Source organism: Gossypium hirsutum, unplaced genomic scaffold (assembly GCF_007990345.1).
Source record: "Gossypium hirsutum isolate 1008001.06 unplaced genomic scaffold, Gossypium_hirsutum_v2.1 scaffold_1353, whole genome shotgun sequence".
NCBI classification, from domain to species: domain Eukaryota; kingdom Viridiplantae; phylum Streptophyta; class Magnoliopsida; order Malvales; family Malvaceae; genus Gossypium; species Gossypium hirsutum.
This window is the reverse complement of record NW_024403572.1, coordinates 612-9,866: the sequence shown is the minus strand read 5'-3', so window position 1 is coordinate 9,866 and position 9,255 is coordinate 612. Positions and strand designations below refer to the sequence as shown.

Here is a 9,255-nt window from a genome sequence, read left to right as displayed (position 1 = left end):
GGCTGGTAGATGCAGGAGAGGCAGTCAGTGTCACTTTCTTCACCAAGATATTCAAAGTCGTGAGGATGGTTGGGATAATAGACAAAAGAGAGCTGGTGTTTCAAAATATATTACTCACGATGATTGTAAAGATTACCTTGTTAAGAGTGGAAGGTCTACTGATTGCTGCACTGATTATCTGAAAGGTAACTGCCGTAGGGGTGCATCATGTAGGTTTGCTCATGATGGTGCTACTGATGGCTTCAGTAGAAGAACAACGAATGAGATAAGTAGTGAAAGGGAAAACACCAAGCGGAACAGAATTAGAACTCCAGATCGTGATGGTGAGCGTGAAGCTCGTCGAAGCAGTGATATTCCTTGCAAATTCTTTGCTTCTGGAAATTGTCATAATGGAAAATATTGTAGGTTTTCTCATCATGGTCAGGCACGTGCAAGTCCTGATAGAAGGTCACGTGGTGATAGAGGTGTATGGTGTCCAAGTTCCATTAATGTGGATAGGTTGCAGGATGGTCCAACATTGAGAGATACAGATGCTTCATTCAATGTGAATAAATCTTGGAATGCTCCTGAAAGAAGTGATGCTAATGTGATAAATGAAGCTGAGATACCCTGGACTGGTCCAAAATGGAGTGATCTTGATGCTTCAAATGATGCAAACAACTCATGGACTGGTTCAAAATGGAGTGATGCTGAGGCTTCAAATGATGCGAACAACTCATGGACTGGTTCAAAATGGAGTGATACAGGTGCCTACTTAGGGGCTACAAAGTTCAGCAAGGACACAATTGGAAAAAAGGGTGCCTCTGAACCAAGATTCTCTAATTGGTCCATGGATGAGAAATGGCAGCACAACTATGATGTCAGTGGAAAGAACATTGAGGCTGATGTGCAGTATAAAAAAGTTGATATTGACAAGGATGAACAAACTCCGAGGAAGATAGAAAATTCTGGTGTTAATATTGGCGTATCTGAACCAAAAGGTGCTGAAGAGTCGCTTGGTGATATGGAAATGTCCCCTGAGTGGAATTACAAGATACAGTCTTCTATTAAAAAGGAACTCTCTCATGGTTCAAAACCAGCTCTTGTCGAAACACTTTTACATTCTCAAGAAAGGAATATAACTAAAGCGGCCTCAGATCAGGTACATGATGGGCTTGCAGCTTTGCCAATGTTAACTGAGAAATCTAATGTTCACCAGGACCACCTGATGAGGTGCAGCAGTGGTGTAGCACTGCCATGTGTCAGCAATGCTCTTAACACAGGTTCCAATTCACACATTGTTCTAAATTTTTCTATCAACAACACGCCGTTGCCAAGCTTTGACCAGCCTGGGCCAAGTCCTAGTACTTTACCTTGTTCAAACATAAATGCAGTTGGACAAAGTCAAGTGACAATCCCTTCTAATGAAGTGACTATGGAAGATGCCCAAAACGGCCTGCTGTTTCAAGAGGAGAAAAGAAGCAATGAACTAAATATTGGGGATGCAAATGTATTACATGGTAATTCTGGGTCTAAGTCAACTCAGACTATGGTAAGCAATGAGCAGCTCACCCAACTTACCAATCTTTCAGCCTCTCTAGCTCAGTTGTTTGGAAAGGGGCAGCAACTTCCATTACTTCATGCTGCTCTTAATGCCCATAATGGAATGCAGGTGACTTCTATTGCAAACTCTGGAGGTCATATTGAGCCAGATTCCATGCCAAATCTACAGCCAGATCAAGACATTACTTTCCCAAAACAATATGACCTATATCTGATAGTATTGAGCCTGCCAAGAAGCAGGGCACAGATACAAAGCCTTTGGGGTTTTCAATACAGCCTGTTGCGGAGAAAAATACTGATGGCCAATCTGAACTATCGGCTTATAAGTTGTTACCTTCATCTCTTTTGTGTAGTAATAATGATGATGATTATCATAATGATCTCAGTTCCAAAAGAGAGCCTGATTTTGATAGCCATAAGCCAAATCAGCTGGAGCCTGTTGCAAGTTCCGAGGCAAAGAAGAAAAATGAAGGAGTTGAGGAAACCAAGAAAGCTGAAGGGGAGAATGGCCCATCAGAGAGTGGAGATGCTGATGACAAGACTGATGAGGCCAAGAAGAACAAGGATAGTAAGGGAATTCGTGCATTTAAATTTGCACTCGTTGAGTTTGTCAAGGATCTCCTCAAACCGACATGGAAGGAAGGTCAAATTGGCAAAGAGGCTTACAAAAACATTGTGAAGAAGGTTGTTGACAAAGTGATTGCTACAGTTCAAGGGACTAATATTCCGCAAACACCTGAAAAAATTGATCAATATCTGTCATTTTCAAAACCAAAGCTTAGCAAACTTGTACAGGTGAGTGCAGCTTTCTTTTAAATTGAAGGGTTTAGAGTGTTTTTTTTTTTTTGGGGGGGGTGGGGGGTGGGGGGAAGAACATAAGGCCTTTCCATTGTTGTCTTTTCCCTTTTGCGCTGCATTTTATTTCTGTCTTTCATTTGAGCCATCATGTGTCTGTTTTGTGTGATTAGTTATCACCTAATAACTTGCTAATAGCCAGGGACCTTCAATGTGCTTATTGTCAGATAAGTATAAACTCATTGAAAGATTTCCAATGTCCATGGTTGAAGTTGGTAGAAATGCTTTTCATAATTTGATTATTTCATCTTAAGACTGTTCCATTTTATGCATAACATGCTGAGCTTACAAATTTTTATTCTGTTGCAGGCATATGTGGAAAAGTTTCAGAAGAGCTGAAAGAAATAGGGATGGTTATGTCTTTTTGTGCTATTATTTTTACAGTTATCCAGGCTATTACATCTTTTGTCATTTGTCCCCTTTCTTTATCTAGTTTCAGCACCTCTGAAAAATGCTAATCTTTTCAATTGATATTTATGTGTTTTATTCCTTGGAAGTAGGGTTAAGTAGTGACTTTTAACTCTGTAGATATTTTGTTGCTTCTGTTTTAGAAGTTTAACATATGATATTGGCACTTCTGCATGTGTGACCACTTTGTACCAGTTGTGATGATTCAAATCTAGTGCCTGAAACAGCTTGTTTACTCGTTTTAGCATCGTGCTTGTGTCTAGGCTGGTATGTGCTAAGTTAGATGTTTAGACAATTTTGAAACTTAGCACTTAACTTATGGTGTTTGCATTTATAGTTTGTTCCTGTTGGATGTGCACGTATTCTCAGTGCTCCACTATTCACTACATATGCGCCATGGAATTTTTCTGCCATTTTTTGCCGTAAAACATAAAAACATAGTTGTAATTTTCTAATTAACAACAGAAGCTGTCATTGCCCCTGCGTTTATGCAGTGCTTTTCTTATTCCTTTCCATTCCAAACAAACAGTGCAAGGATTCTTTCAACGGTCTCATAGAAGGTTGGAATTGGTTATATCTAAGACAGCGTTCTTGCCAGTAGCGGCTATTGAAATTCGATGGCCAGAACTGCTACCAAATGAGTGAATTAATGCGAATGGGATAAAGAATTCATACTATGCTTAGAATATCTAATAAAGACTTCGATTTCAGATTTGTCTGCTTACTCTGCTTGCAGTTTACAAATCACCGAGCGAGCATCTCCTTCATTACAACCCCCAGCAGTCCGAGAGTTAACCCTAGCTGAATCGCCTGGAGCATGCCATCACTTCTGCTACAAAAACGAGTGGTATGTTCTCATGCAGGACGAGTTTAAACAAATAACCCTGCCTTTTCATTTCGTACCACTAATCAGAGCAAACTCTTTTCTTTACCTTTTAAACGCTGCGTCAAGTTTATTTTAACTGTCGGCCTGTTTGGAGCTGTCCATCTACCCGACTGTAACCTTCGCCCAGTTAAGTGTGCGTGTAACCTTATCCCTTATGAATGAATATGTTTCTTAACATCCACATCGCCCACATTGCACATGCTATCAATCTGCACTTATACAAAGATTAGATTTGAACAAGTTCTTAATCCAAACTTTGTATTTAGTATTTGCTTCTGCTATAGGCCAGTAACATTAGCTTCTCACATGTTTCCTTTGTTGTGGGGCATTCACAAATAGATGCTCCCTCGTTTCTGCTCCACTTTGACATTTACAACAATTTGCAATCCCATCATTCTTCTATAATGTAGGTTTCTAAAGTGGGCAATTATTACAAGAAATCCTCAGTTTGTAATTTAATTCTTGGAGGTAGATCTAAGTTCCACATTTCTTAGAAACTGTCTGTCAATTTGTTGTCTTTGATTCTGCATGTCTTGTAATAGTAGTTTATGCCACTCCGAACGGAATACTCCCTTGTCGCCTCTCCTTGCCATACGATGTGATCTTCTTGCGCATTCATTGACAAAGGAATGCATAAAATTCTCTCAGCATCTCCCTCTGTGAAGGTATTATGATTGATTCGGTTCTCCATTTTCTTGTATTGGAATCAATGAGCTCTGCAACTTTACTTGGAGTTAGAGCCAATTAGACTCCATATTTGAATTTTGAATCTTCATCGTTAGACCCAGCATCATCCTAGATAGAGGCTTTCCTCCCATCACCGATCCTCTATCCCAAACCTTCTAAGGAGCCTTTGCATCCATAGACTTACCAAGTAAATAAGGTAGATTTCGAATTTAAGAATTTGAGTCTTAAAATATCTAGCTTTCAAAGTTCGCCTAATAAGATGAGGATTATGTAACAAATGTCAACCTATTGGCCATATGCACATTAAATATGACAATTAGAAGCCATACCACCTTTTAAGCGTGCATAGTGATCCGTAATTGTACTAGTGCATGCCTCGTTTCACATGACTTTTTTTCCATCAAAAAAATCTTATTATATTCTAGCAAACATCGTATATGTAGGAATTGCTTGCAATTGTTTGATCAACTAATCAATACCCCAGCTAGATCCTTTAATTTTTATACTAGAATATCGAGTCAGAAAGACTACTTATCTCTCAACCTCATAGTCTAGATTGGTTCAGGATTAAGGTGTTCACGAATGGGCTATACCAAATTTGGGTTAATTCCATCTTAATGACTTCTTAGGATTGTCAGGCCTTGGGTTTTATGTTATTTCTCTCCTAACAACTGATTTGCTAAGAATTCCCTACAAAAAGTTAATAATCACACATCCACTTGCTAGTCCTCCACAAGAGATTAGTTCCTCATGATCTCATAAACAATATAAATTTAATAAAGAGAATAAACATAAAATGCAATTCAAGAAATAGAGTTTAGAATAAGTTTGATTTGTATTAAATAAGAGCAGAATCCTCAGAGTTTGATTGTACTCACAAACTTGATCTCTCGACAAAAGTAAATAACAAGAATGAAATAAAATCTAAACCTAAGAAGAGAAAAAGCTAAAGACTAAAAAATCTAAAGAGAAAATTATACATTGTGAAATTGTCTATACATGTGTTAGAAGCTTATTATGACTTTAAGGTGGCTGTTGTCCTTAACCTGGGTCAGTTGTTGTACTCATGCTTAACATTTGATTGTGCGGACCAAAACCTATTGACTTGTAAATATTTTCGGTAAAAGGGCGATGTAATGACACACCAAGTCCTATGTCGTGACATCGAAGCCAGTATGCCAACTTTAGGTTATCTTTAGGGGTATGTCACGACATCGAAGACATTCTTGAAATTCTTCTATTTTGTGCTTTATGCTGTGACATCTAGTGCTCCATGTTTCAACCTAGTGACCAGAATGAGTTATCACACTTTCTAATGGTCTTCTGCACGCTTCAAGTGTATTAGCTCACCCTTAGGCCTCATTCAGCCTCTCAGTCAACAAAGACTTAATTAGCATTTATTGGACTTACCAAACTTTCGAAAATATAATTAAACTTAACTAATATGCTTATGTTCAAGCTCCTAAGTACGGAAACATTAATCTTTACATTGATTAGACAGATCAAATCCCTTTACTGAATTATTGTTCCTAAGCAACACAACAAAAGCAGTAAATGAAAGACAACCTTTGAACAAGTATTAAGTGTAGCATTGGAGAATAGCATTCATTCATATATAAGTATGATAATTACAAACAACAAGCAAAGGTTCAAATTAAGAACCAAATTATAAATAATTTATTACCAGCAAAAAACAGTCATAGTGAAATTCAGTACATTTAAATGACCTACTAGATAACATAGGCTTTTTGGCTTGTAACATTCTGAGCTTAGGACATGTATGGATTTCAAGAATGGTAGCATCAAATAATTTCAAATATGAAAATCGTTTAGCACATCATATGTCCTTATTCCCCTTAGTACCATTTCCTGATCACTACCTTATTTCTCATTCTCTCACTTCTTTATCTTCTTATAGAAAAACTCATATCATAGAGTATTATGACCAGCTCACGAGTTTTTGTGCAACAATGATCGAGTTTTTCTATAGTTATGAAGATAATACTAGAAAGAACATATGTTTTCTCTTTATTTATGGTTAATTTTATCAATTTAGTTATCTTTAGCACATATTTAGCATTTTTGTTTAGTAAAATTGCATTTTATAACTCAGTGGATCTTAGCCTATTTATCCTATTTTGTCATGTTTTGTACGAATTGTCACTGCATTTGAAGCTGTCCAAGTAATAAAAATGTATGAGCTATCATGTCTGGTACAATCAACTTGTACGTTACAGCATGGCAGCATGATTCTGATGAAAGGAACTTGTCTATTTGGATAAATATTAATATTGACGTCAAAGAAGAAGGGGGAGAGCTTTTGGATTATCTTCAACCTATCTTTTGAAGCTTTTCGACGATGGCGGTTTAAGTCCCCTACGGGTGAACTGACACGATAGGATGCAGACCAGCTCTTGATGAGGAGCCCTGAGTGTGACACAAGAGGAATAGAGAGATCAAGTTGAGTTGTCTAAGAATAGTATTCTCTACTTGTTTTTTATTTTTCTTTTTCTAATGCTGGTGATTACTTTCTATTTCATGTTTGTATGAAGTATACATGATTTCTGGGGTTAAAAGTTATTTTATTCAGTCTTGGTTCTACTATTTAATTTTTGGTTTGAATGTTTAGTATGGAAGTGTTATTGTAGTCCACTGACACTAGAAGGTGCAGTGACAGTTCAAGCTAACAAGTATGATAACGGAAGTTGCTTGAGGATTAGAGCAATTTAATTCACTTGTTCTTATAGTGTTCCATTGCCACATCGGAAGGTGTGGTTAAAGTAAATGTTTAAGTCTTAGATTAAATATAGAAGCTTGGTAAGATATTCATTGAAATTTAATGCATCGGCAATCATCTATCCTTTTATACCTTTTGAGCACTTAGTATTCTGTAGAATATTCACGTTGGGATCTCAGATTATTATTATCGTATTTATCTTATTGATTTCAAGTTATTGCTTTGACAACTACTCTCACAATTTATCTCGTTTCTATCTATTTATTGCACTGACATTGATAGACAAAAGATAACCATCTTGTGGGATCGATATCCAGCAGACTGATATCTGTCTACTATACTTGCATCGATAGTGTATGCTTACACATTGTTGCTGTGATGTTAAACAACCGATTAAGTTTTGGTGCTATTGTCGGGGATGACGTTTGTTTGATATTTATTTTTGTTTATTTTTTATTTCATAATATTTTGTTACTAACTTTTCTTTTTGTTGCTATTTTCAAATTTTATTTTAGGTATTGTATGACCCGAAAAAATTCAGAGTTTATTGTTGATTTTGATCTAGAAATTAAAGAACCGTTCGGAGGAGACTTCAAGAACAAAGGATATGACTTTACCAAAAAATGATGAAGTCATACCCCCGATGCTGAACTAAAATGCTAATGACCTACATTGCCGAAAGACGCTCAAATACAAAATAGGACTATACAAGATTTGTAGTACCTACCTGTCTTGGATGACTTACAACCGAGAGCTGTTAGGCCAGGAATCCAAGCTGAAATTTTGAACTCAAACCAATAATGTTTCAAATGCTAGATTCTAATCGGCAATATGCTGGACTGCACATGAAGATGCACGAGAACATCTTAAATCATTTTATTGATTTGTGCTTCTTTAGTCAACAAGGCATTCTTGATGTCATTTTGAAAATACAATATTTCCTTAGTCCTTGCACGGAAGAGCTCGTACTTAATTCCTTAGGCTACCTGTCGGATAAATTACTTCTTGGAATGCACTAGCAATATAGTTTGTTTTGGATTTAACCTGTCGACAATTAATGCCTCATCTCTGAAATGATATTATATTATTATCAGCTGGATGATGAGAAATTTACACCACATGGAATGTTATAAATCTTTGCTTCGACGTTGTCTCATGCACCACAATTCAACAGGAACACAAATTGAGATTTTCTATAATGGCTGAATTTACATGAGATTCTTTTCAACGCATCACAATGGCCCTTTGCTGGATTGTACTTATAATGATGCTATTAGAATTCTTGAAGACTTGCTCAGAATGATTACCAATTCTATCTCTAGAGCTGCACAAGCAAAAGCTACTTCGAGAGTTATTGAATGGACGCAATATCTGCATTAGTGCTCAGTTTCCTCTGCAAATATGATAAAAGGACTAGTGACGTTGCACTAACAAGCGCTCAACAAGATGCTTATTACTTTGTTGTGAATTTGCCAGTGCAACACACAACTATGAAGATTGTCCACAACATCCAGGAATGCCTTTTTATGTCAGTAACATCCGCAACAATTCTATAAATTATATAATAATTCTGCACACAATCAACAGTCTGGGGAAATCAAAATACTAGATAAATGCTGGCGAACATTCGATATAGGAACATATCTATTCAAGGCAATTATAATTCAAGAAAGGCATTACAATCAACAACAACAAACTCAATCAGCACCTTAGATGCATCCACCAAATCAGACGCAGTCACAATACTTTTCAAAGTCGAATCAGCATGTTCAAGAACATCGATGTAACAGTATATGCAAGCTCTTCCTTCTGACCTGTAATAGCTCTTGAGGTTTAATGCGGGAACATTGACTCGCATAGAAGCTATGTGCAAGGAATTCATCTTTTATTTGGGCGTTGGAGGCCAATTAAGAAAACTTGCTTTCGAATTTTGAATACTTTGAACCTACCAGGTAGGTTCAAAACGACCCATACTGAGAATTTCCCATGTCCGAATTGGTAAGTTACCACTTTTAAGCCTATCACTTTCGGAGTCTGATAGAACAACTGGTGTGACTGCGGAGTGCCAACTTTCACTTATCTATCCTTATTTTCTGTCCCTCAAACGATGAATCGTGGTCGATTAAAATCATTATTCTTT

At 37.0% G+C, this 9,255-nt stretch overlaps 1 pseudogene; it reads left to right on the top strand.

Moving 5' to 3' along the window:
- The first annotated feature begins 4 nt into the window (after nt 1–4).
- LOC121203435 (zinc finger CCCH domain-containing protein 38-like) lies at nt 5–2,979 on the top strand (annotated as a pseudogene).
- Nucleotides 2,980–9,255: the final 6,276 nt, after the last annotated feature.